The sequence below is a fragment of the Corvus cornix genome, chromosome 1A, assembly GCF_000738735.6.
Source record: "Corvus cornix cornix isolate S_Up_H32 chromosome 1A, ASM73873v5, whole genome shotgun sequence".
NCBI lineage: Eukaryota > Metazoa > Chordata > Aves > Passeriformes > Corvidae > Corvus > Corvus cornix.
In genome coordinates, this window is record NC_047057.1 from 35,739,738 (window position 1) to 35,764,381 (window position 24,644).

The window sequence follows — 24,644 nt, forward strand, 5'->3', positions numbered from 1 at the left end:
CAGACATATGGGCTTCTCTTTATGCTTTGGAGAACAGTGGACTGTTGACTGTTTAATGATGGGAGAGTGACGTTTGATGCTGAGAAGGCCCTGCTGGAAGTGCCCTCTGGGAGACAAGGTTCAGCACAAAGGTATTTCTTGGAACTGAAGCTGACTGCCAGCCAGGCTCTATCTGTAGTTCTGACTGCTCTGGAAATGTCAGTAATGTCAGCCAAAATAGGAGGTTTGTGAGAGAGGAAGACAGAGCATCTTGCTGAGCTATGGCAACAACAAACCTTAGGCTGAACGTGAGCTACTACTACCTACCAGCACAGATTTCAGAGAATGCACCCCTTGACACAACTTTCCTGGTAACATGTCCCCGCTCTGCTGGGAATTCAGATAGACACATACCCATGGCAAGGTGTTTTTTCTTCTTCAGCTCTGTTGAGCATCATTTCCTGTTCTTCCTGTTGTGTCAGAAGAATCTCAGTTACCTTCTGGTTTATTCCTTTTTTCCTTTGTCATAGGTTAGCAAGCATAGTCCCGGAAGGGACGTCCTTGCTAAGGGGTGCTTACAGTTTCCTCTGGGAACTGATAGAACCTATCAGCTGGCCAGTTTGAATATGGACAATTCTCTAAGCCACTTAAAGTTGTGATCACCTCTGTTATCCACATTTAAGAATAGGCAAACTCCCCCTCCAAGCTCTCTCTCGTTTCCGGCGCTGGGACAGGTGGCTGCAGGGCCCGAGCAGGGCCCAGTGGGCCCAGCCAGGCCCTGCTTGGGCCAGGCCGGGCCGGGCCACGGCCATCCTGAAGCCATGGACCTGTTCCAGCCGTGGAACCCCCCCCACTGCCTTGCCGTGGGCAGCCGGAGCGGCTCGGCTCTCCCCCCTCTCCACTGCGATAAGAAAAATTCAACATTCCAGCTGCAAAGCTGCAAGGCCGAGGTGAGGTTAACCCTTTTATTGCTGTGAAGAGCTGAAAACCTGAGGGAAGAGAGAGAGGAGATGCTTAAAGCTGAAATTCTGTTGTGAAGCTATGATATATCAGAGTATCCTGTTGTAATTTCATGAAGATATGGGGGGTGGAGTGTTCAGCTCGTAAGCAAAAGCACCTGCACTAAGATAGGCAGATGCTGACGCAGCTGTAATTTCATGAGAAGTTTGGACAGGGAGAGATGGACCAGATGAGGACTTTTGCTCCAAATGGGAAAGGAGAAAACCTCAGTCCCTAGAGATGCTCCCAGAGATAGTCCTAACGATGAAGATGATGAAGACCCTTTGCTCCCAGGGAAGGAGAAGGGCCTCTGTTTTTGTTTCTGAACGGCTCAACCTTAAAATTGTACCCCAAAAAACTTCAAGAGTGGACCCTCGAAAGCAGTTGCGGGAAAAGCTGCAAATCGGGGGAAAGGACTCACACGCAGGCAGAGAGACTCCTCTTCCTAAATGGACTGAATGATATTTGGAAGTGGGCGGCTGTCTCGTTGTGATAATGTTTTCATAGCATGAGCAAGAAGAGACTTCTCTTTCTAAATGGACTGAACAGGGTTGTTGTGGAAGTGGTAAACAGACTGAACATCTTAAGGGTTGTCTTTGAACATTGTCAGTGGGAGAAGGGAGGAAGGTGGGGGAAGGAGGAGAGTTCTGAAGGTGGTATAATTTTTTTCCTCTTCTTCTTTTAGGTCTGTTAATAAACTTCTTTATATTCTTTCAAGTTTGGTGCCTGTTTTGCATTTCTCCTAATTCTTATCTCACAGCAGATAAACAGTAATGAGTATTTTGGACCAAACCACTACATCCTTCTACCCGCAGAATATTAGAATATTCTCCCATTTTCTTTTTATTAATGGCAGGTAGAAAGAAGGAAAGATAAACTCCAATAAAGAGTCTCTGAGCAACTGGATGTCTTGCTGTTTGAAATATGCTGAAATACAAGATACTGATGACTGATGTGGCTTTTTATTCTCCAGTCATCTGACTATAAAGGTAAATGCTTTCTTCCTTCTTGTACAGTGATGATAAATTGAAGACAAGACGTGTTTGGGTGATGCAGGGGACCAGACACTATTCAAACACAGGGTGCAGAGGATTTTGTCCCTTCAGATGTCTGAAAGTCCCACTGAGCCCTCCTGCTAAAGAGCCCCTGCACGAATGGAGATGTGCAGTGTGGGTGAGCTGAGAAGGGATGCCCAGGGGCATAGAGACAGTGGGAGTTAGAAACCACAAGTGGTTTCCAGTCCTTTTGTCTGGGCTACAAATGTACATCTTGTATCTGTTCTTTCCTATGGGTTCTCAAGGGTTCTGCTGCAACTCCTGCTCCAGCAAAGGAGATATCTAGTTTTTATTCAGGATAGAGATTAAAGCATCTCCATCCAATTCCATGCTGAATGGCTGTTTGGCATATTCTTGTGCTGAAGTTCTGAGGAGCCAGTTCATACAAGGTGCTTTGACTAACCACTTTGCTCCTCAAATCATCCCTAAAATTTAAATTACCCAGACAATCCCTCAACTCCCAGTTCAGCTCATTAAGAAGTGTGGGTCCCTGGGAACAGCAAACACAGCACAGGATACCTTGCATGCAGTGTTATCTTTTTGTATGCTGATTTTAACAGCTTTCTGAAAAAGAGGTTCAATTACAGTTTGCCTTGGAAGAGGCTTTTTCCTGAGCTGCTGAACCCTCTCGAGCACTGTTTACAGGCCAGTGCCTGCCAGGGTTTGATGTTTGCTGGAGGAGGTCCAGCCCATGGGCAAGGCACCAGTTCCAGCTCCTGCTGGGGGGGGCCAAGCATCAGACGTGCCATGAATGTGAAGAAGAACCTGGGGGCTTCAGAAAGACTGCACCCCACCCAGAGAGATAATCTGAATGTCTAAGGGAGCTTCCCAGGGCCAGAATTTCTTGCTTTAATGACAGTAAGAATTTTAGCTGGTTGAAATGAGGATACATGATGGGAGAAATTTAGTCTTGATGGAATATTGTTATAAACATTTTATTATTACTTTTCACACTGAAGTGGTTCATTGTGTCTCAAGAGAACCATCATTAGACATTTCAACATACTTTTTATTCAATTCAGAAATTACCAGAGTGGTTTTAATGAAGTTCAAATAAACCCGGTATGAATACTGCGATACAAAACAATTATTTTGTTCAAAAATCAGGAATAAAATCAAGCAAAAGTATATCTGAAGATTACAAAGATAATTTCAAAGAAAATAGAAAGATAAATGAATGAGCACAGCTATCATTCCCCTGAATATAATGAAATGTGTTTTATGACTTTTGGCTGTAATCACAATTAGCAATACTCAGGGCTATCTGCTTGGCTGTGTGTGCAAATCGGGATGTGTGTGTATGAGAGAGTAATAGCGGCTGTACAAATTAATTTCTTGTGAAGAGCTGATTGCTCCACCTGTTATAGTCTGTCTACATCCTAAATTCCCATCAACTGTTGCCGATTAGTTCACAGAATGTAATTGAAGAATGAAAATAGAGAGCAAAATGTCTGATTTATAGTCTGAATTGGTTATGCCCAGTGATTTTTTTTTTAATGGTGGTTCAAATATTCTGTTATTAAATTGATTAAATAATTAAGTGCTGCTACAAACATGTCAGATGGTATTGCACATCAATTTTCTACTGCTGAGTGGGACTCTCATTTACATCCCAGCATACTGAATATTACTAAAGTTGGTGCTAGTCTTGGACAAGACTGCTAAAGAACACTAAGGAAAGAAGGGATGGATGAAAATACGTTCTGTAAACAGTTGTCAGTGAAAAACATAGCATGGGCAGATCATGCTGTTTGCATGTGCTTCATTTGTCTTAAATAAAAGGGTTTTCTTTGCTGGGATGAGCAGAGCTGAAAGTATAACTGGTTCTAAAGGGAAAAGATGATTTTCAATGATTCCTTATTTTCTTTAAAAATAGTTTTGTGACAATACAATCACCAGACCACAAGCTGCACTGTTTATATGTTTATTCAGTTGGAGAACTGAATCTTTATTTGAGGAAGCATGAAAAGTTAAGACTTGAGAAATCCCTAGACTGAAACAAAGCCACTTTCTGTAAATCACAATGTTAGTAAAGCAGATAAAGTAAAAACTGTTTTTCGGGAAAATATATAAGCTGATAAAATCCAGGTGGACCTGCGGGAAATTAGCATAGCAAACTTATAAATATTGTCAGCTACAGCCAGAGAAAAGAAGATCCAGCTGCTGTGTCTCACTCCCCACTCAGAGCTGAGTCACTGCAGGAGCTGTGCTCCCTTTGGAGCATTGTAGTTGAGCTCCCTTTCTTCATATCTGATGGCAGCTGAATTTCTGTATTTGTATTCAACCCTTTATTCTTTGTTTACTCTGAACTTGCTTGGAGTCTATTTAAGCTGTGCTAATGGCCGTAGTCTGATTTAATGAATAATCTCCTGAAGATTCACGGTCATTGTCTGGGTTTACAAATTTCTGAAGGAAGAGAAAAACCTGTGCCTGCCTTTTCAATGGTTTTCTGACATGTTATTTGGTCCACTTGCCATTCTCCACCCATGTACAGAGAAGAGGGGGTAGCAGTTTGTATATCATGCTGTGCTGGTTTTGGCTGGGGTAGAGTTAATTTTCTTCACAGTGACTAGTATGGGGCTGTGTTTTGGATTTGTGCTGAGCACAGTGATCATAATACAGAAAAGCTTTTACAGAGCCAAGGCCTTTCCAGCTTTTCGTACTGCCACGCTGGTGAGGAGCCTGAGGGTGCATGGGAGGTTGGGAGGAGACACAGCCAGGACAGGTGACCCCAGCTGACCAAAGGGATATTCCAGACCATAGGACATCATGCTCAGTGTATAAAGTGGGGGGAAGAAGGAAAAAGGGGGGGACATTTGGAGTGGTGGCTTTTGTCTTCCCAAGTACCTGTCACATGTGATGGGGCCCTGCTCTCCTGGAGATGGCTGAACACCTGCCTGCCCATGGGAAGTGATGAACTAATTCCTTGCTGTGCTTTGCTTGCATTTGTGGCTTTTGCTTTCCCAGTGACTAACTATTAATCTGTGTATAAAAAATGTTAAAAGGAGCTTGAGAAAGTTAAGTTCTTTGATACACTGTTATCAAGAATATAGCTGTCTGGTCAAAAGAAGACGGTTCCTTCGTTGACACAGATCCCTTCTCAAGAGGATGTATTTCTTGGAAAGATATACTGTGACCAATAGAGTTTTCAAAATCAGTTGAGAATTTTTGTTGCTGTCTTTTTCTATGATTTTGGATTTTGTATATCTCAGTTTTTAAGGGCATTCTGAATGCAGTGTATATATTCTGCCCCTAAGACTTTACTTCTTTTTCTCTTAATATATTCCATTAATTCAAAAGAAAACCAAGGCAGAGGCTGAAGATCTATTTTTTGTATTTGGCAAACAGCAATTTCCATGCACAGGTTTGCCTTACAGCAAATATAAGTCTCTCATTTTTAAACATTCATACGGACCCCAAGTATCAGGGCCACAGTGCCTGCTTCCATTTTCTCATCTTTTTTCTTGTTCACTGAGTATTTTGAGGATTTTAGTGCTCAGTGATTTATAACTTGCTTGTAAAGGCAGGTATTCCTGATGCTGCAGTGATGGCCAGATGCCTGGACACCTCCCTGCTTGCTGTCATTTTACAGATGCAAAGCAGAGGGTTTTTTGCAATTTATCATTAATCATAAACTGTCAGACTCAGGTATAAAGATTGGAAATCGCTTAATGTGCTTCAGGTTCCCTTTTCAGACCGATTCTGAGCTGAGTGAGTGCTCACTATTCTCTGAATATGTGTCAGAGTGGATTGCATTGAAGTTCTTTTTTTACTTGCTGTTGAAGAGATTAATTAAGAACTTATGGTTCAGTGTGCCGTGAGAACTTGGGAATTTGACTCACTCGGTCGGAAAGAATGAACTACAGCTGAAAGGATGATAAAGGAGATAAAATTGGCATTGTGATTTTGAGGCAAAGGTTCCTCCAGATTTATTTAGGAGAACAAGTTAAATAATATTGCGAACAAAAGCAGAAAGCTTATAAAAGGAAGAGCTTAAATACTGAAAAATAAAATTATTTTTCAGCAGTAAAGAAACTGGAGAAGGTCATTAGATCTCAATGACAAGTCAGCAATGATCACTACAGAAAATATATTTGGAATGGACATCTCCACAATTCAAATGACTGGCTTAACTCCAAGCCTTAAAAATGATAAGTGTCTATATAGCTGCTAAGGTTTGTAGGCTTTTTGGTTTTTTTTTGGTAGAAATTGCTGTAACTAAGAGCAGGTATGATTGGTATGTGGAAGGCAGCATTTGTCATTACTAAACATGTTTGTTTATATTTACAGTTCTAGAAGAAGTAGCCAGCAAGGAAGATTTCAACTTGAAACAAATCGGCAGTGTTGTTAGAAGGTTTGAGAGTAGCTCCTCTGAGATGCTCTATTTCTGTCTTGTAAATACACTTTGGCAATTTCATGTAGTGCACGGAGAGCCAGGCATAAGTGTCTGTACATCTCAGTTCACTCAGCACTATTGGATCTGAGAATTGGACTTTGGTGTACATTTTATTAAATGCAAAACTGGGAAACAGAGAAAATTTCTAAGCCCTGTGTCAGTGAACCACACAGCAAAAGCGTAATTATAAAACTATGATAAATATTTATGTGCTTAGTACATATGAGATATCCTATCATTCTATATTGCAAAATGCACATGCATTGAATAACAAAAGACTTAATACTGAGGCATTTTCTGCTTTGTAGATTACTTTAGGCTACCACAGCCCACCTGCTTTGGAAGCAAGATTATTTTCTTTCGCTACAAGTGAATGTTTTAAGATTTCATGTGCACGGAGAAGTAAGCACTTACTTGTATCTGACAAGGAGATATATATGACATGGTGTATCCAGAGTCAATTTATTCATGTGGTGTATAATTGTCAATTTTAGCAGGTGGAACCTCCTCTCCTTCTATGGACAAAAACCAAATCTCTTTTGTACTGTTTGCTAGGCTCATCCTGATTCTTATTCCATCAAAACAAACTCTGAGATATAAACTCTACTCCTCTGCAGAAAATAAAACCCCTACAACCTTTTTTAAATTTTTTTTGTTGTGAATGGAAATAAAGAAGGTTGAGAGATAAGTCTGGGAGCTATAACCATAGAAATGTATTAATGAAACTGTCAAATAATTCCTTTGAAGACACTTTTTAGCGTGTATTTCATAAAAGGAGCAATTTGTGTGATGCCAACCATCATTAATTGAAATTTCTGTGCCTCCGCTTTAATAAATTTGCTTCAGTTACTTGATCCTTTAAACTCTTCCATTAAGTGGCTGCACTTGTTAAGGGAATGTTAAGGGAATCTTGTTAAGGGAATGGTGTGAAGCTTGTGGTCTGTGCTGAATTCTGTCTAAAATCTGGGTCCACTGATGAAAGGAGGTTCCCATGCAATTACAGTGCAAATATGCATCTCCCTTTCTGTGGAGAATGGGGTGGAGAAAGAAGGCTGGAAAGGGTGGCTTGGGTATATATTTCTGCAGAGCTTGGTCATTCTGCTCTCTTAATAACCTTATCTCATTCCCACAATGACCTGAGCATGTGCTTGGTTCTCATGTGGCTGAACAAGGGTTTTAGCATAAAAATGTGCTTTTGAGTGCAGGATCAAGCCCACAAAGATATACTAAGTATGAGATAAGCAGTGGCTTGGAAGGAGCTGACAACAGAATAAAAAATGCATCAGGATGTGCATCACTGGCTGGAGTCTCTCAACTGGAGCGGGTTGGATAAGGTTTCCTAGGGGAATAGTCCAGCCCCTTGTCATCACAGGCCAGAATACGTTTCCATCATGTAGGCAGATTGGCCATCATTCCCCATGTGACAGGGAGGTCCCCAAACCTCAGCCATGTACTCTCATTACATAAGTGTTGTGTTTCCAGCCAGATGAGAGGTCAGCACATAGTACTGGCCATAGAGAGCAGCACAGAGCTGGCACCTGCCAGCCAGCCTTGGAGTTTTGGTTACATGGTGAAGGTGCTTCCTTTTGGCCTTGTGAAGACATGGCATGGAGCTATGGGGAAAGAGGGCTGGCGGAACAATTCAATATCCCAAGAGAAGGGATTGGATCAGGTCTTGGGCCAGATTCAGTTTTTGCAGTAAAACAGATTGTTCATAGGGGCTTCAGGTTGCTACCTCCAATGCACAGTGAGATACCTGTCAGGGGCAGTTTGCCTTTTATTGTGATAAACATAATAGAAAAGCTTTACCCATGGAGAATCTTAGTTGGCATGTGTTCTAGATTTCTAACAACATGGTAGTACACAGGGTGAGTAAATTGGTGTAAGTGGACACAAGCAAATCTAATCATTAATGACATCAAAAATATCCTACAGATCACATCTTCAGGTAGGCACAGCCTACAGCCAAAACCCATTTTGTGTACAAACGGGTGTCTAAATATGAGGATAGGCAAGGGCCACTCACCCCCTGCACAAAACATCTCCCTGCTTAACTGCACTTGGCCTGTCCCAGCCTGAGCATCCAGAAGAGCCTGTCTGACCCCCAGGCCAGGAGGAGAAGCAGCAGTCTCCCAGGTGGCAGCTTCATCCATCTTTTAGGTGTCAGCCCAGCTCCCCAGGCATGCTGTGCCTGCAGAAACACACAGGCTGTGTCCGTTGTGTCCATCATCACAGCTTCTTTCTGTAGGTATCAGTACAGTAGGTCTTGGGACATAATTGCATCACAAAACACCAAACAACTAACAAACAACCCCCCCAAAAAACCCCAAAAACCAATCAACCAACCAACCAAAAAACCAACCTACCAACCAACCAAAAAAAACCCCAAACCAAACCAAAAAAACCCAAAGAGAAATTGTATCAGGGCTGCAGTCTAAGGGATCTGTCAAAATAGTGGGGCCTTAGGAGTCATTTCAGCCACAGACCAAAGCTCTGTCAATGGATATCTTGAGGGAGTCAGTTCACTCTGGGTAGCAGGGCTTTTGATGTCAGTCATTGTTGAATACTTAGAAAGTATGATCTCTTCTACAAACATGTAATGCACGTACAATTTTACACTAGATATAAATCCTATAATTGTATGTCACCTTTTTAAATGCAGCAACAGGTAAAACTGTTCCTGGGCATCATTTTTAATGCAATTTCTCTGAGAACCACAACTACTGTTGTAATTCTGTGCCTGGTTGTGAAACTGGAGTACCTACCATCCACAAAATAGATAGAAATACACGTCAGAGGGAGGCAAGAGAAGGATTAGTGTTTCATGCCAACCTGATTCAGTAAATGAACTCAAGTAATCTAAATCACATGAAATCCTAGGGTAGCTCATACGCTTTAAGCTAGGATGTCCAAATACCTTGCTGGGCTGATAGGCTTAGGCTTAGACAATTCCTGAAAGAATCTGAAATAATTTCTGTTTCATATAGTGACTGCTGACATGAATTAGTTATATCCTTACCTTGCAGTGAGAAATAGAAGAGTCTCACGTTCAGATATATCATCTGCATGTTCAACAAGAAGATGACTTAAATAGCAACAGGGGTTCTCCCTGAGATAGTGAGATATCTCAAGAACAACCATGGGTTGATGGAGGCTTCTGGATTGCAGAATAAACAGCAAACGGGCTCCCTGAAGAAAAAAAAATCCTATAATACCTACCAGCATCTTGTCAAAACTAGGTATATTAAGAATTTATTTATTTCAGATGGATTTTCACATTCAAACCCATTCTGTTTGATCATCTATTAATTCATAAGCAAATTCTTTTCCCCCATACTTACCCTTTCCACAATCTTTCTTTTTTTCTTCTCAGGAAAAAAAAAATCACAGCATTTGAACTCCCTAGTGCCAAATTAGGATCCTTATATTTAGGGACAGAATTCACTGGGAGGATAGAAATGTCTTGCCAGCAGTGGGCATGACTGGTAAAGAGTCACTTGCCAAGCTGCAACTTTTTGGGTATCTGATTACTAGCTCCTGAAGTGAAGTCCTTAACTCTCCTGTGCACTGTGCTCCATAGGGATAAATGAAGACCCCTCCATTGAAGTGGAAAACCAAGCAGAGTTACTCACAGGAACCAGTTCAGAATTACTCAAGAGGCACCCATTCAAAGTTGCTTTTTCAACATCAGTCTGGAGCTTCAGTGCTGAACTCAAGGTGATAGAAAGGCACCACCATTCTCAGCCTAAATTTTTCTCTCTTGGATAATCCCTGACACCTATTTGATCAAATAATGGGACTAACAACTCCACATTTCCTTGAATTTTGGAATTAGCAAGAGACATTTAAAAGTAAAAGAGAAAGTCCCAGGATCAGGAGTCTGATTAATGGCATCTCTGTACTGCAGGTCCCAAGGACAGAGCTACAGGCTGGACAGAGCTGCACTATCATAAAGATCCCTGTGCCTGCCATACCCTGCCGTTCTCCCCATTGGCTCTGAGACACACCTGCATGAGCAGAACATCCACTGATAGCAACACTTATTTTCCTCCTTTTCAAGTGAAAATGTCCCACTTTCACTATATTTTGTCAACCTTCTTGAAAAACTATTGGTTTGGACACTTGCAGCAGATGTGGACTCAAGTCACTTCTGAGTGAAGAGGTCCTAAGCTGATAATGATTTTGAAGAGGAGGATAACAAGTGGCTCTTTATCTTTTTGTTAGAAGTGAACAGAAGGAAGGGCCCCATTTGACATTTTATTAAGCAGGGGCTGGAGGGTACCCTCTTATTTGCTTCCTTTTCTGTGCAGAAGTAACTTCACTGGGAATTTTGCAGTAAGTTTTCAGAGGTACAGTCTCATTCACCTACTTTTGAACACCTCTGCACTTCAACACTTCCTCTTTTCTTCTTCTAGACAAATAGAGAAATCATTTCAGAGGTTTATTTCTGTCTATATTTATCTACTGTACCTTTTGCATCACTTTCATCATTTGAGGCTGTTCATAGAAAATATACTTGCATTACTTTTGGGAATTGAAGCATGGAAGGAAAGAAAATTACATGTTTATTTGATTTCTTAATTTGAGATGTAGGGATAAGTTAATTAATTGACAAAGCTTTTAGGTTTATCCTATTAGAAGTTAGGGCTGGGACTGCTGAGCAGTTAACTATTTTTGATACGTCAAGAACCTAAGAAGATTGCTTTTTGTTACATATTGGGTTTTTTTCACTTCAGGCTAAGGCACTTTGATATTTGTTTTAAAATTTTTGCTAAGTAGTAGGAATGCTAATGGTACTAACAGGAAAGGATCTCTGTTTCCGATAGCTTACACTGAATGATTACTTTGCTGAGAAAGTATAGAGATGATTTTATAGTACAGTTACACAGCCCTATTTCCATGCCTTCTCAATGATGTGGAGATTCAGAACTCTTGCTAGATTCTGGTAAAAGACAGCTAAAGTTCAGAAGATAAGAGTTAATAATACCATTGTAGGATGCTAATTATGCAAATAAATAATAATTAACTTTTGGTCTGGTCTGAAATTTTCAGTCTAAAAATCCAAGTCAGCCAGATAATACTATAATAATTTATACTTAATTCAATGTCCTCTCTTCACTTTATGTTTGGAGAAGACATTTAGTCATAGACAGATCACTAAGTGAAAGCGTCTATGAGACGCTCTGAGATTTCCCTACAGCCAAACTCTTGCTCTGCCACAATTCTCCTCGTGTCTTTGAATTTCTAATCCCTTTTCCAGGCCAGCAGGGCAGTAGCTATGTGAAAAACTCAAAAGTATTTTTCTATTACATTCAGGTATCAAGTTACTCAATCAAAACCCTAAAGAGTTACATCCAGACTTAGTTTGGCTCTTTATATTTAGCATAACCTAATGCTAGGGCTTTATTTCCTCTAAACTATCTGATTGAATGCTTCTGCAAATTATTCTGGTTTTAGCAATGCATTATTTCATCTTGTGCTCATGTTTCATAACTTTCAGAATCAAAAAAAAAAGGAAGAATTTTTTCACCTTATTTCAAAGACTTGCTTAGGTAAGCTTTATGACATGCCTGCATGATTTGAAACAATACATGTCTTGAGAGGGAGAAGGACATCAGTGACATTTCATATTGCCCTAATCACAAAGGGAATATATTGCATAGCTTAATTCCTCTCTGGCCCATATTGGATTACAGGGTAATTTGGACCGGAAGGGGCCTCAGGAGGCCTCTAGTCCAACCCCATGCTCAGAAGTTCAGAACAGATTGCCCTGGACTCTACCCAGAGTGTGCACTTCAAAACCTCCAGGGAGAGAGACTGTAGATCTCCTTTGGGCAATATGGCTCCTCTGCTTGGTTGTCCTCACAAGGAAACATTTCTTCTCTCTGATCTGAACTTCTGTGGTTTCACTTAATGTCCTTTATCTCTCAGCCCCCAGACACGTGCCACTGGGAGAAGCCTGGCTCTGTTTACTTGACGAGCTCCTCGTTGATGCTGGGGGCTTTTCTGTGGTGCCCTCAGAGACATTTCCTCTCCAGGTGAACAAGCTCTGGTCCCTCACAGCTTGTCCTCACAGGGCACGTACTCCATCCCTGCCCTGGGCTGCTCTCGTTTATCAATGCCTTTCCTGTACTGTGGAGCCCCAGACTGGACACAGGGCTCTCGATGTGGTCTAACAGCTGCCAAGTACAGGGAATAATCACTTTCCTTGGTCTGCTGGCTGTGGTCCTGCTGATGGAACCCAGGGCACTGCTGGCCTTCACTGCAGGCTCGCTGCTGGCCTGGGCTGACCCACTGGTGTGCCCAGGATGTCCTGTGCAGAGCTGCTCCCCAGCCTACCTTGTTGCAAGGATTTCTTCTTCCCAGGAGAACCACATTGCATTTGTCCTTGTTGAATTTCATAAGGTTGTTGTTGGCCCATTATTTGAACTTGACCTCAAGCAGGGTTGGAAATATACTGGGAATCAATTGAAAGGATACAACTGAATTCAGAGGTTGCTCTTGAATCATTCAGGACAGAAATTTAAATACTTTAAAGGGAGGAAAAATGTGCAAAGGTATTCCGGGGAATTTTTGAAATACTTGAAATACAGTGACCGAGTCTTTCATGAAGTTTTGTATGGCATTAGCATAACCTAGGTTAGCACAAAACCTGCTGCTGTAGAAGACCCCGCAATCCCTCGACCAGGAAAAAATTCATTAGTTGCCACAGCATGGTGCCCCATATCTAGCAGCAGTCAGATACATAAAGTGCACATCAGGCATCTGAGGCAATAGGAGGTGCTGTGTGTGTACTCACACATATATAGATAGGCACAGTGTGTTAGGATAGGACTGACAAAATGTTGATGAGATGGGCCTGCACATGGGTGGGAGCATATGCCTAGAAAATCCCGTATTTCTAATAGCATTTGATTAAAATGGACAAAACAAATGGAGGCACTTATTTTAGGTCCTGAGTATAAACCAAGTTACACAGGCATAAGTTCATTGTTTTACTCAATCCCTAAATTAGGCCTTTTTGAGAGTTATTTAGGCTTAAGGAAGGACATGCTTTTAAAGTGAAATAGCTCTTCTAATTTTTCATGTAAACAAGCTCTTATTTGATTTTTCTCTCTAGTTATTCAGTAGCATGAAAATTAAAGACTATATTCCCTGTCATAAAACTTTATTAAATATTTTGCCAAAATGACCTGATTGTATCATTTTAATGAATACAGAAAAAATGAATCAGCACAAAATGTCATTAATTATAACATGGCAGAAAACCACTGAAATAGACAACAATGGCTCTTTAACATGTTAAAGAACTTTTTACTCAGACAGACTATTGCAAAGCCATCCTGCAAATTTATCCATGTGGGGAAACAGATTTACCAGGAGTTCATAACACCCTCTCAGCAATTTATATTTTTTTTCCTCTATGTATTTCAGTAGGAATCAACCCTGCTAAAGCTGGTTTATTGTAGCCTATGTACATAAAAGGAATTTACTCCGAAAAGTGGTTCCTGATTTTAGGAGCCATCTCTCTTTCATAAACACAACTTGATCAAGATTGAAGACTTTGTGAAAGGAGATATTGCACATAGAAGAAAGTCAAAGAGATTCTGAAAATGGATAGAGTTTAAAGTGGATCAGTACTACCAGCTACTGCAATCATTACAGCTGAGGATTAAGTTATATGTCTGTGTGGATGATGCATTTTTAGCTCTGCAAAACTCTGGACGTTGAGGTTTTTTCTTGAATGCAGTTCCCTTCTTGGTCCATTTTTCCAATAAATGGACAGCAATCAACTTCCAAAAGAGAATCTCAAATAGGTAGTATCAACTGCCTGAAATCTGAAATGCTCCTAACTGCTTAGAGAAGAGAAATTGTGAAGAAGAAAATTATGACACTGTCAGAAAACATCGTGAAGAATGAAGAGGTTCAATTGCATGTTGGGAAAATGGGAAAACAGCACTATTTTTTGTCTTAATATCTTAACCAATCAAAGCACAGTAGCAGGACTGTGTCACATCCAAAAAATGAGGAGATGTGGTTTAGAAATTAGGAGGTAATATATCTGTAGCTAAAAATCCCCATTTTATTATTATTTTGATTTCTGTTCTTTTTTTATTACTATTTATGATTTAAAAGAAAAATTCTTAAGCCAAGCTTCTTCAAGCATTTAGGCTACCAATAGCATATTATTTTTTCCACATGGATGCTGAGATTCCCTATCAGTGGTGGCACTGCCTGGGAAGCATCAGATGGAGGGAGATTTAGGCTGAGTCTGAGAGAGGCTGGAATGCAAAGAGTACAGTGGACACTCCCGCCCACATGTGTGACTGGAAGACCTACTGGTGATTTCCATGGGCCATGTTTTTGGATGGTCTAAAGTAGTTTAATACTGAAGAATTCTGGAGCTGTGTTGATTCACACCATATGGGTATTTGGCTAAATCATTCCCTGGCAGAGTTAGAGTTACAAATGTGGCAGTGCTCTCCCACTGTCGCTCTTTGTGGGTTGATTCTATATTTGCTGAAGTGAAACAATAATTGAGGCACAGATATTTGCTTGACAAATAATACTCATGGCAAAAATCTCTCAGGCATTTATTGTGTACACAGCTATTGAGAACACTGACAGTTTTCCTTCACTTGATGACATAATAAAATACTACAATTAGTACAAAATGCACTCAACATTCAAAATGTCATCATCCAGTGATATTCACTGTTCCTGTGATTGATAGATTTTATAGTGGAGAAGGAAGAATTTACTTAAGTGATACATATTTGCACATGTTTTTCAATCAATGATGATTGATTTGAATCAACTAAAGGCAATGTGATTTCCAGATTTTTGTTTTCTCACCAGGACCATTTACATTAGTTTTGAGGTTTCCATTAATCCCTGCAATTTATTGAGTAAATTGCTATTTATTTCACCATGGATAGGTGCATTTCCTATGACATTTCCTATGACAAAAAAATGCTTGTTGTTTTGTTCCAGTGGTATGTCATTGAAAGGAAACAATGACTCATCTCTGCGTAACTCTGATGGCTGTAGGATCACAGGCATGGGAAGTAAGGTCATCCTTCTTGCAAAAGGAGGTTGTACTAGCACCATGACATTCAGGGGAACAAGATTGCTTCTCTAATTTTGTTATAGTCAAGTGCTGTGATGGTGCAGAGGTATCTAATGGAGCGAATAGTAGGAAGAGGACAATGTTTTTGCTACAGAGACAGAAACAGTAAAAAGAATTCCCAAAGGATCAGTGGGGGAGATAATGACAAGACCCTGGTAGCTCTTCCCTGTTACTGCCTAGCAGAATATTTGGGGGGTTTTGATTGCTTCCTTTACTATCAGACACTTGCCATAAAGCATTAAATTACCACATAAGTCTTCTGATAGCTAGCTAGCTATCTAGCTATCTAGCTATAGAACAAATGCATGCAAACCTTTATCAGCATGAGCTTGGGAAGCTTGACGAGGCACATCCTCATCAGACATTAAACCCAAGTGATAACTCAACTCTGGGGCTTGAAATTTGTGTAAATCATTAAAGCTACCCAGCATATGTGGCATCTCCCCTTATTTCAGTGCCCTTGGAGGTCAGAGTGCAATAGGGTAGTTAGGTTCACTTGTGGTGAATCACTTCTTGGTTATCTGGTCCAAGCCCTGAACTGAAGCAGGTCTACTGAAATCATACTGCTCAGGATCTTGTCCAGTCAATTTTTGAGTATCTCTGTTGATCAAGATGCTATATTCCCTCTGGTCAATCTGGTTGAATGTTTGACTGGCCTCAGGGACAAATTTTGTCAACTTGCTTCTAACTAAAGTTTCCTGTGTTGCAACTTCTGCCCGTCTCTCATCCTATCTTTTGTGAGAAGTCGGTTTCTGCCCTGCCTGTACACTTCTGTTAGGTAGCTGAAGACAGCAAGAAGATTAATCTGTTTTTCAGATTCCATAAACCCAGCTGTCTGCCACTCCTTTGTTACAGTGCAGATACTGCAACACGTGTGTCGGACAACAAGGCCCGTGGAAAAGAAATATATATATCTATGGACTGATTCTTGGTAGATGTTTCAGAGATGTTTATTTCCCCAGCTGCATGGCCGGGGCTCTGCCCAGGAACTGCTCAATCACGGGACCCGAGGGTCCTTCCCGGGCAGGGGAACACAAAACAACCAAAGGGGAATGAGGCTGACCAGGGGCAGGGAAACCCCGTGTCTGTCCCCTCAGGGCCCCTCTGCCAGGGCTCCATGGCAGGGGGGAAGGGACCCCAACATTCCTTGTACACCATGTGTTCCTGACCCCTTCTGAGGTCCAGGAAAAAGAGGGGAAGCACAAGGACTATTTCTTCCCTGCTCCTCTTTCCCTCTTCTGTTCCTGGGTACTCAAAGTAGACATTGGTGCTGATGCTGGAGGTCAGGGGGAATCAGGAAAAGAGCGGTTACTCAGGTAGGTGTGATCTAAGTAGGCTGCCTGGGACTCATGACTGTGAGTGCAGGAAATCGAATTGCAAGCCCAGGCTTGATGGGAAGCAACCAGTTACAGGCAAGGGTTATTATAACATTGGTCAGAGTCTCAGCACAGAGTCACACAAACTTTTTGAGAAAAGAGCTGATTCCTTCAGTGTAAGACTTTTCTGCAGCACAGCAGATACCAATAAAAATTTTGAGCACATGACACATCACGTGTAGATGCTGTTTATGTTCAGCACAGGTATTTTTATAATGTAAAGAGAAATTCAAAAGATGCTATCCTGGAAGAATACCTGCTTGTATTCTTCCACCTGAATGTCAATACTGAGCAGTACAAAGTATGTACACAGACTCATTCAGTGCACCTCTGACAAGGTTGTATTCAGTGAGGCTGGCTATCTTCATAGAAAAATTTGCTGTGCATACCTGTCCAGCACAGAAAATCTTTCTTCCAGTCACTGCATGACTGTGTTGTTAAATACAGAGTATCTGACTGTGTAAGGTGGGTTTAGCTTCAGAAGGGAGGTTTGCTTCTATCAAACTCATTCCCATTCCTTAAATTACTGTGAGTTTGAATGGGGTGAGGGGGATGGAGAGGAAATGAAGCAGTGGCTCAGTTCTTCCCTGCCTCTTCCCCTATCCTGCACAGGGGGGATGGGAACCACACACTCCGTTCCCTAAGATATGTTGGAGAAGCTCCATTTTCTTGGAGCTCGTACTGCTGAGTATATGCAGATTGCTTAGTTAACACGTTTTTCTAGTACTCACAGTAACTGTGCCCATACAGCAGTACCCAGCAGCTTTCTGGGAGCTCATCTTGTAAAAATCCAATGAACATCTTAGGGGACATAGCAATTTCTTGCACCTGTCAAAATCTTATTCTGTTGCCAATGCGCAGCATGTCGCAGAAACATTTTCAATGGTGGGAAGTAAAGTCTGGTTAATCTCTGTAAAGCCCAAAAATAGTTCTCCAATCATCCCAATTTAATGGGTGATTCTTATGCGAGGATAGCAATGTCTACAAATTTAAGGTAGCTGTGGATTCAACAGAATACTGAGATACAGGGGCTTTCGTGTCACAATCTAGTGAAGCATAAATATATGCATATACAGCGGTTTTTAAATTTCAGTTGAAACATCAAATTGTCATGCAACATCCACATAACTTTGTCACAATGTTTAGTGGGAAACACTTAGAGCAAAATATAATCCTCTCAGCTAAATATGTATCAGAGAGAAATATTCATGTCTTTCAGTATGGCTATAGAGGCAAACTGGAGTTAAGAAAAAATGACATTTTTAATAGAAGTATTTATTTTAGATTGACTTTCAATGAAATATTTGACAGCCCTGGAGTACAAATGTAATTATTTACTGCAGGATTTAATTAAAATATGCTTATTTTTGGAAAAAAAATTACATCTGTCCTGAAATGCCAGTGCTATGCTAGGCAGGCAAAATAAATAAGGCAACACAATTTTGAAGTTCACATTTATTGTGTGTATGCTTGAAGCCCTATTTATGGCCCAAATTCGAGAACCGCTAGAGGAGATCCCTGTGGGTGAAGAGTTTGTACTGTGGGATGGGAGAAGCAAGCAAGATCCACATGCGACTCCTCTGTCAATGCCACCTTCTTTTCTCCCATGGGGAATGGCTGGTTGATCCACATAGTCATAGAATTTTATTTGAGAAACAGCAAGTTTTTATTTTACAGTAATATAAAAACCAGCAACTAAACCTTTTCTGCCTTACCCTATACCTGCATTTCTCTGCCACCGAGATAGAGTCATCCATATGAGAGATTGGCAGGGTTTGCCCAAAAACAGTTGTTGCAATAACCTGCCTGTGTGTAAGTAGGTGCCTGTAACTTGCACTCAGTTGTGAACAGATGACTTATTAGGGTTCACAGAACTTTTGGGTCAGGATTGACGTTACCATGGGTCCACAGAAGATTCTGTTAGTGGGGGATGGACATCCTGGTGGACTCATGTTGTAAAGGCAAAGGGAAGGCTGCACACATATCCCCAGTATTGAATGTCCCAAATGATAAAACATCTTATTATTATTAATAATAATAAAATTAAATATAATATTGATTAACATTGACTAAAATATTATTATTAAAATAAAATATTTCATTGATTAGATGGTGGAATTGGCTGGCATTCATAAGAGATGTGGCTCTCTCAGTGAGCTAACCTGTTCTGGCAATAATCTGGTGAAGTTCGCCACTGATGTCTTTAAAGTGAATTGCTGGACAGAAATGTTTGTTGTGCAGAAAACCCAGGTATGATAAGAAAGTATATGTGCGACTCACAACTTCAAATTGATTTCATGTATCATGTGTGATGTACATCTTCCCTGGAAAATAATCACAGCATCATTTAGTTTGGACAAGTCCAACCATCAATCCAGCACTGCCAAGCCCACCAACAAACCATGTCCTCAAGTGCCACATCCAGTCATCTTGTAAATACATCCAGGTTTGGTGATTCAACACTCCCCTGAGTAACCTGTTGCAGTGATTGACAACCCTTTCTGTGACAAAATTTTTACTAATATCCAATCTAAATCTCCCTTGGTGCAGCTTGAGGCCATTTCCTTTTGTCCTGTCACTTGTTGTCTGGGAGAAGAGACCAATCCCCACCTGGCTACAGCCTCCTTTCAGGCAGTTGTAGAGAGTGATAAGGCCTTCACTGAGCCTTCTTTCCTCTGGACTAAACAACCTCAGCTCCCTCAGCTGCCCCTCATCAGACTTGTGCTTCACCAACTTTGTTGCTCTTCTCTGGACTTGCTTCAGCACCTCAATGTCCTTCCTGTAGTGAGAGGTCCAAAACAATATTTGAGGTATGGCCTCACCAGTGCCAAGTAAAAGGAGACAGTCACTGTCCTGGTCCTGCTGGCCACACTATTGCTGATACAAGCCAGGATGCCATTGGCCTCCTTGGCCACCTGGGCACACACTGGCTCACATTCAGCTGCTATGAACGAGCACCCCGGGTCATTTTCTGCCGGGCAACTTCCCAGCCACTCTGCATCAAGCCTGTAGTATTGCAAATGCCACACTGCAGGTGTACAAAAAGCCAGTGTTTTCAAACTTTTCTGATCAAAGGGCATAACTGCAAGAGTAGGCTGTATGTATGCATGTGAAAAATGTGAAACACTCCCATTGGCTATAGGAGAGTCAGGGCTTCCCAGAACTCCTCTCTAAGTGATACTAATGGCTGAATACTGCAAGTGCGATCCTCTGCTTCTTCCAGGTGTTTTTCAATAGTACTGATGGAGAGAATAGCTTTTCATCACACAAGTGGCCTCAGTTTCCAGTAAACATTGCCCATGCTAACACCCTGGAGGAGAATCTGAAAGAAGAATCAGTTTCTGTCCTTGGCTTGCACATGTGTTGCTGTCTGCATCAGGTTAAGAGAGTATAAAAATGCTGCTGACAACTCCTCTTAGGGATTCCCTTAGGAATTCTTACCATGTGGAATAATTATCAGGGCTCTGGGGAAGCTGTGGCGGAGCTTTCTTTCCCTTCAGGGACTCTGTTGAATAACTCAAGCTCCTTTGGTATTTGCACAGATCTTTCTGTACGAAGGACCAGGATTTAAAGCAAACAAACTGGTAGCTATGAACAGAAAAAACACTCAAAAAACAATCTAGCCATGTCTAAACAGAGCATCCTGCAGCCAGACCTAGACAAGAAAATAAGTGATGTTGTTAAGGGTGTGTGTTCCCAGAGCAGCTCCTGGCAGGTTCAGTGGGAATCACTACCTCCTTCGTGCAATGAAATTCAGGTCATTCACTGAGTGCCTGAACATGGATTTAATAGCCTCACTGGGGTGAACGTGGTTTTCCTCCAAGGAGCTTTTGGCCTTATGTTACATGTTTTGAAAAGGACACGCTTCTCCCCGCCCCATCCCTAAAAAAAATTTTAAAAAACTCAACTGCTGTAAATCAAGGAAAATTCATAACTTGCTTGAGGTATCACAGCTGTTGATTAAAGACTCAACATCTTTGGGAGCGCATTGCTGCTAGGAAGATAAAAATCTGTTTGACAAAGTTGTGACCATAAAAATTGCAAGGCTTTAGTCAACAGTTAGAGAGGATTTGCATCTCCCTTATAATAAATAACAATAATAATAGCTCACATTTATATGGTGCTTCCAGATTCAAAATGTTTTACAAACATCAGCTAATTAATCTTATTGAAATACTTTCTCTTGCAACACAGTGGTATACAGTGCAAAATGTATCTCATAAAGGGGGCTAATGACTCATAAAATGCAGCATTTTCCTCGCTGTGTGACTATCACTGGTTTTTAAAATGGCAAATATAAAAATCACACACCTTTATATTTATGCAGCCTATTCTTCAATCATTACATCTGTACAGCGGCCACTGTGGTTAATTTGGGTTGGGAACATGACTGGAATTTGGATCTTCAGTTGGAATCTCTGGTCTCTTCATTCTGTTCTCTGGGTTTTGTTCACCTTACAGCGGATTTGTGTCAGTCATCAGCAACCTGATGAAGCTGATGGTCCCCAGCTCCTGCTTAAAGTCTGTTGGCAAAAAGGGCTGCTCAAGGGACCAGGTCAGAGCAGGCACCAGTCTGTGGGGCAGAATGGGGGCTGCTTCCCTCTCTGCAGAATCTGAAGAGACCATGGAGGCAGAACAGCATTGACAGCTCTTGTAAATACTCCCTGAAGTCTTTCTTACTGTGTTTGGGAGACCTGAAAGGAATATGTGCCGAATTTTCACTCCTTCTGTATCCCTTTCCTTGTATATCCTGTGTCATACAATGTCTTTGAAGAACATGGATCAAACCTGTGGTGGTGCAAAGGTGTTCTTGACAGCACAGTTTTTAGCACATATTTTTTGATCAACAGGGTATTTGATTTGCGTGGCAAGGTTTTGGTAGTGGGTGTCTGCAGGGTTGACTTCTGTGAGAAGCTGCCAGAAGCTTCCCCCATATCCAGCAGAGCCAATGCCAGTCAGCTCCAGGATGGACCAAGGCCAAGCATATCAGTGATGGTGGTAGCACCTCTGGGGTAACAGACTTAAGAAGGGGGGAAACAAAGCCTGTGCATCATCATCCAAATGTTTACTGGATGAGAAAATGTGAGAGCAAGAACCCTGTAGACACCAAGGTCAGAGAAGAAGGAGGGGAGGAGGCGCTCCAGGCACTGAAGCAGGGATTCCTCTGCAGCCCGTGGTGCAGCCCATGGTGAGACAGGCTGTCCCCCTGCAGCCCATGGAGGACCACAGAGGAGCAGACATCCAGCTACAGCCCATGGAAGACCCCACAGTGGAGCAGGTGGAGGCCTGATGAAGGCTGTGGCCCAGTGGGAAGCCCATGCTGGAGCAGGGTCCTGTCTCCCATGGGAGGGACCCCATGCTAGAATAGGGGAAGAGTTTGAGGGATCCTTTCCCTGAGAAGGAAGGAGTGGTAGAGACAATGTGTGATGCACTGACCACAGCTCCAGTTCTCTGTTCCTCTGCTCCATTGGAGGGGAGGAGGTAGAGAAAATTGGAAGCAAGTTAAGCCCTGGAAGAAGGAAGGAGTTGGAGGAAGGCAAGTTGAAGGAAAATTTTAAGATTTGTTTTTATTTTCTCATTATCCTACTCTGATTTGATGGTTTATAAATTTAACTAATTTCCCCAAGTCAAGTCTGTTCTGCCCATAACTGGTGAGTGATCTTTCCCTGTCCTTAATCTAGACCCACAAGCCTTTGCTTGTATTTTATCTCCCCTGTCCAGCTGAGGAGGGGAGGGATAGAGCAGCTTTACTGGGCACCCGATGCCCAGCCAGGGTTAGTCCACCACAGACTGTCAATATTTTTATGAGAATCCTACCAGTTAAACCATGCTGTTGACATATTGACAACAGTGGCAACAGAGCTTTTCCTGGGGCTCCCCAGGAAAAAAATCTCTGCGTCCCCAGTGCAGAGGACATGGTTTCAAAAGCTGGAAGCATAAAACAGTGTTGTAACTAGGGATTTTCTTCTCCCATCATGTGCAGTACCTTTATTCAAAAAGATTGGGTAACTTTAGAGCTTTCACCATTGTTTACTGCTTCTTGAAGACAAATCTAGGCAAAAATCTGCTAATATTTAAACTAACTAAAGTTGAGCCAAACTCAAGCCAACCTTTGCACCAGAAAAATATACTACTGACTTTTCATTCTAATATATTTTACTTTCTCTTTGACTTACTAATTACTGCTACAGCTGTGGTAGTATTTTTTATAGTAAGAGGTAAGATTGATTGCATGATTATGGGGTTATCATGTGGGACGAGATAATTTTTCAGTGCTTTTGTTTTCTCTCTGTAGAAATCTTGAGAGACCGCATTTTAGGTCTTGACTGTTACTTATATGAATGATGCTTTATTCCTTATATGTAATATCAGAAGCATTATAGGGAATGCAAAAATGGTTTACTAGGTCTACAAGGTCCATTTAAGCTGGCAGAGTGGTACAAAGTGTCCTTAAACATTTATGAGAATCAGACTGTTGGGGCTTTTGTTTAACATAGATCCATGCTTGGTTTAAATCAGTTTGTTGACTGAAAAAATGACAGCAGAGGAAACCAAAACCTATGGAGTTTGCTCTCCTGTCACAGGCAGGTCTATTTGCCTGACAACAGATGAGATAATGGCATCCTAAAATTTTTTCAGACTTTCAGTATGTGTCTTTCAGCTGTGCCACTCAATCCTGCCAAGCCCAGCCCAGCCCAGATCCTGAGTCAGCTCTGAATTCAAAACCTCAGCAGCCCTAAGAGCCTTGCTGCAACTTCAGGAGAGGAGCAATCACCTGCAACAAGGAAAGCCTCTGTAAGTCAGCATTGAGGAGGAAGGACCTGAAGGCACCCAGCCATGGCTGTCAGCTGCTGGCATGTAGCCCTAACCTCCCCCTTTCCTCCATCCTTGTTTTCCACAGCCCTGCCTCACATGGCATAGCTTTAGGTTTTCTAGCAGAAACCCTTACCTGAATAAGCAGGCTTAGAGGAATCTGAACACTCCAATGAATCTTGAAATGCTTTGCCTCAACTGTGAAAGGCCACTTTGAACAAAGAGGATAATTGACCTTCCCTTGCGTATTTGATGCATAAATGGTGACTCCTGACTACAATATCTGCTTGCTGCTTTTTCTTTCTGTTACCACTGAAGAGGCGCCATTACCATGGAAGCATGAGCCGGGTAATCTCTAGTTTGTGCTTTGTCAGCAGGGAAGCTGCCTGAGTTCAGGCTGCAGGACACTTGCTGATGATTGGGCAATCCACTTTGTAGGATTGCCCAACAGCAGAACACAACTTTTCTTTGGAACTTCATCAGATTTGAGCTGACAGTTGTCAATATGTGAGATGTAAATATGAAGATTTTATGGTTGAGGTCATAAAAAGTTTGGTTTTAAGCTCGAAGCCATACTTTAGGCAGTAACACATGATGCTTCAGTGGAAGGTGTGTCTTTCAAATCATACCTTGCTTCTAGCAAAGTATTTTTTGTATGTTATCACATCACATGAATAATGTTTATATCATCATGAGTGTTGTCATGACCTCATATTTACAAGACTAAACTCTGCTTTATTTACACATCTGAGAATAATTTTGTTTAGCTATAATTTCCATTTAAGCCTAAAAATAAATGTTTGTGACATCTGAGCATGCGTTTGTTGCTCTGACTATTCTTTACATTCAGTACTGAGCATGGTGCCCTTTTCACATTTTTAAACTGAACCATACTG

The 24,644-nt window shown here is 41.5% G+C and overlaps 1 long non-coding RNA gene across 1 annotated transcript; it reads left to right on the top strand.

Annotated features, from left to right (window-relative positions):
* Nucleotides 1-887: 887 nt before the first annotated feature.
* LOC120411881 lies at nucleotides 888-24,644 on the top strand. The gene is made up of 3 exons (XR_005604434.1): nucleotides 888-929; nucleotides 1,835-1,967; nucleotides 23,597-24,644. It is a non-coding gene; the product is annotated as an uncharacterized LOC120411881 (long non-coding RNA).